Source organism: Odontomachus brunneus, unplaced genomic scaffold, assembly GCF_010583005.1.
Source record: "Odontomachus brunneus isolate Ranch 3 - 2012 unplaced genomic scaffold, Obru_v1 Obru_scaffold_064, whole genome shotgun sequence".
NCBI lineage: Eukaryota > Metazoa > Arthropoda > Insecta > Hymenoptera > Formicidae > Odontomachus > Odontomachus brunneus.
The window spans coordinates 414,756-419,358 of record NW_022639514.1 but is presented as its reverse complement, the minus strand read 5'-3'; the positions used below and the strand labels follow the sequence as shown (position 1 = coordinate 419,358).

Sequence of the window (4,603 nt, the reverse complement as noted above, 5' to 3'; positions counted from 1 at the left end):
ATTGTGTATGTACGTATCAATGATAACGAGTATGTAGCGCGTGGCAATGAGAAACAGAGAGATCAGTTCACGCTTTACAACAATTGATTCAGCCATTCACGACTCAATAGATACAATATCTGTACAATCGAAAAGCAAGCTATCAATCGCGGTTGCGTTCACGTGATCGCTATTGATCCTGCACTATTTGTGCTTTCTGCACGGTAAAAGTCTGGAACAACAGTTTAACAACGTCAGATTAACTAAAGATAGAAACGGAGAAGAAAAGTTGTTAAACGATCAAACGAGAGACAGAGTATTTGCATGGAAGAAACAATGCATAAGAATCTGAGTCGAAATACCAATTCTGCATTAATTCTACTAATTAATATTGAACTTGAAGAATTAATGGAAAATCTCGAGATTTAACATTGTACAAGCTGTTGTTGTACTTTGATGGCTTCAATGGTTACTTATTAATGTTTTCTCCATGTTAAGTTAAAAAAAATATGTTTTTCAGAATTATTTAATAATTGATTATCTTAATATTATATTTGTAATTAATCTTTCTTCTTAATCCCTTTGCTGTCAGGCGAAAATTACATTTTCGTGCTAAAAATGTTTCGAAAAATAAAAATTTTTAGAATGGCATGACGAACACAAAATTAGGTTTTTTAGGAGCGCTAAATTTGAATCTGAAGTCAGATTTTGAAAATTTATAATGGCGGATCCAATATGGCAGACCAAAATTCGAGATTTTCTTGGAATTTTGTGAAGGTGGTAATTTATGTTTTCAGGGTTACTGGGTTTAAATATAAAGTCAGATTTGAATTCAACATTATAAAAAAGCAATATCACTTTTGTAAAATCCCAAAATTTTTTCTGTACTCTTGATCGCCATATTGGATCCGCCATTTTGAATTTCAAAAATCTGACTTTAGATTTGAATCCAGTAACCCTCAAAACATATAGATTACCACTTTCACAAAATTCCAAAAAAATCTCGAATTTTTGTCTGCCATATTGGATCCGCCATTTTTAATTTCAAAAATCTGACTTTAGTTTTGAATCCAGTAACCCTGAAAACATATAGATTACCATTTTCACAAAATTCTAAGAAAATCTCAAATTTTGGTCCGCCATATTGAATCCGCCGTTTTAAATTTTAAAAATCTGACTTCAGATTCAAATTCAGCGCCCTCAAGAACCTTCGGAAATCCACAATCAAATCCAATGAAATTGAGCATATTTTTTTTGAGATGCGCATATGTGCGTCATGGAGCACGACTTTTTTTTGAGCGTATATGCGTCATTGACAGGAAAAGGGTTAATTCCCATAAACGATCTAGAGTGATTTATTCAGTAATTCAACACTACCTAGTGAATAAATAGTTTGTTATAATATTAAAATAGTGTAATATTGTAATATTACACTAATAAGTGTAATATTGTAATATTAAAAATATATGGCATATTTTTTATGACTTAAATGAGTAACAGGAGATAACTTATAAATTATGTGCTTACGTAAAAAAAACCTGCGTTACAGAAAGTTAACTTGGCTATGCTTGTTCAAATATTTGATATTTAAGTGTTTATTTATAGAATAGGATCATTTTATTAATTACGTAAATTACTCAGAAGGATAACGGAATCAATTATGAAATATGTTTTTTCTCAAACCAATATTATTATAATGTAAATGCATATTTCAACTTGGTAATTGAAAAGAAAACATTGAAAGATTGAAAGATGTATTAATTATAAAATTCAATAAAAGAAAGTATCCAAAATTAATTAATTATAAGGTTCAATAAAAGAAAGTATCCAAAATTTAATTGCAACTTGAATATTACATTAAACAAGAAAACAAAAAGTAAAAAAATTAGAAAATCAAAACGATGAAAGATAATGTGGACTGTTATGAAAATTCAAAGAACATTAGTAAATAGTAAATAACATAATCAATAAAATACAAATATTTTTATTTTTTGCGAAAGCATCATTTATAATCACTAAACAAATTATATTTTATACATTAAAAATGTAATTCTTTATTAAAATATATAATGTAAATTTCATACAGAAAATAAATATAATAAACAGAAAAATGAAAATTATATATCATAAACATAATAAACAACAAAAAAAAAAACAAAAGAAAATTCATTGCACTTTTTATACAAGAGGTTGTTAGTTATTTATTTTTGTAATAGTCTATATTATTAGAACATTGTAACAAATAAAATTTTTCTGTATCATTAAGATCAGATATAATAAATAAACGGTAAAACATTATTAATAACTGCAATAAGAACTTTCGTTGAATATAAATATTTTGAGCTTATTTTAACGAAGCTAGAACTCGACTACTACAACGTTTAATTTTCAGGCGATGTAGAAAATTACCAGGTACAAATAGAGGTGACTACACTAGAAATGAGTGAAAAAATTCATGATATCGTGTTAGATGACCCCAAAGTGAAATTGCGTGAAGTAGCTGCGGCTGTGGGCATCTCATCTGAACATGTGTTCAATATCCTACACGAAAATTTGAGAATTATGAAATATGAGAAAGCTAACTGCAAAATGGGTGCCGCGATTGCTAACAATCGATCAAAAACATGAACGAGTTCGCACTTCTCAGCATTGTTTGGACATGTTTAGGCGCAAATCAAAGGAATTTTTGCATTTATACATAACCGTTGATGAAACATGGATCCACCATTATACACCTAAATCGAAACAACAGTCGGCACAATGGATTCCAAAGAGTGGAAGTGCTCCGAAGCGACCAAAGACGCAACAATCGGCTGGAAAGGTTCTGGCCACTGTGTTTTGGAATGCACATGGAATAATCCTCATCAATTATCCTGAAAAAGGAAGAACAATTACAGGAGAAAATTATGCATCATTGTTGGACCGATTGAATGATGAAATCAAGAAAAAACGGCCTCATTTAACGAAGAAAAAAATTCTCTTTTATCAAGACATTGCACCAGCTCACAAATCGATAAAAGCAATGGCAAAATTGAACGAATTCCTCCTACATCCACCGTATTTTCCAGATCTGGCTCCGTGTAACTTCTACCTGTTTCCAAATCTCAAAAGATGGCTCCAGGGAAAGAGATTTGCTCCAAATGAAGAAGTTGAATCGGAAACAGACGCATATTTTGGCGGTTTATAAACTTCTTATTATTTGGAAGGCTTAAAGAAGCTAGAAACTCGTTGGACTTGGTGTATTGAGCGAAAAGGAGATTATGTTGAAGAATAAAGTAATAACATTAGCAGAACTTTTTTTCATCATTCTGATCGTCAATGTTCTTTTTTTGTATGGAAACCTAAGCACAAAACAGTTAGTATTTTTTAATGAAAAAGCGCTTTTCTTATTTTACATAAATTAACAATCTATAATTAAAAAATTAATTATATAAAGAAACGTATATCTTACATAATTAATTTTTAACTTTAATAAGTTAACGTAATTTGAACTTAACCTTTAATTAAATTGGTTTTCGTTTATGTGACTTTTAATTTAATTAAGTTAATTTTATAAATATAAAAAATTCAAAAATACCTCATTATCAGCCGGTTACATAGATGTTATCCTTTAAATATATAAGTTAAAACGTTTGCAAGATTGATATTATATCGGCTTTAGCCACCATTCATAGTTATAAATTATTTATTATCTTTGGTCGACAGCATAATTAATTACATATTTGTTTTTATAAGCCATTACTTAGTCGTTTGGATTAATACTTCTTATCATTGTTGTATATATATATATATATATATATATATATATAAATTAACAAATAAATCTTCATTAAAAAATGTATGAGATTATAATTATTCGACGAATGATGACGGACTATGAATGCCGATTTAAATTCCGACTTGAAATATCTCTATCCTCTTGATAGATTTATAACAAATCCGAGTAAAGATCGGAAGTATTCTATGTACTCAATTATTTGATACACCTGGAAATATATGATGTGTCACTGTCAGTGTCTCGACATCCTGTGTTCTCCATTCTAGCTTCCTCATATAACATCCTGGCTTCTGGTTATTCTGTCGTAGCATTCCGGATATTCCCTCGTAGCATTGACACCGGCACTGACAGTCGTATAAATACAATTCGATCAGAGAAATAGGTATTAACCAACATGATGCTAACAAGAGCGCAATTAAATATTATAAAGACTGATGAAATATTTTAATCATTCACGGCAGGAATTGTAATTAAAGCACCGATACGCGTACACCGCATCGCGGCGTATTACACAGCTAGCTTATACGAGGGTGGTCTGAAAAGTTTCCGACCTAACAAAGATACAAGTCATTTTTTCTGAAAATTGTTTTTTATTTTTCAACATAGTCTCCTTGTAAATCTACACACTTCTCCCAGCGATGCTCCCATCTCTGTAACCCGTCGAAATAGTACTCGGCGTTTTTCTCTGCAAAATAATTGTTCACGAAGGTGATTGCCTCTTCATTTGACGAAAATCTCTGTCCTCCGAGCGCAATTTTTAGATGAGGGAACAAAAAGAAGTCGCTTGGGGCTAGATCTGGTGAGTAAGGTGGATGGTCAAGCAGTTCAAACCGTAATTCGTGGATT

The 4,603-nt window shown here is 30.7% G+C and overlaps 1 pseudogene; it reads left to right on the top strand.

Annotated features, from left to right (window-relative positions):
- The first annotated feature begins 1,880 nt into the window (after positions 1-1,880).
- LOC116846452 lies at positions 1,881-3,230 on the top strand (annotated as a pseudogene).
- Positions 3,231-4,603: the final 1,373 nt, after the last annotated feature.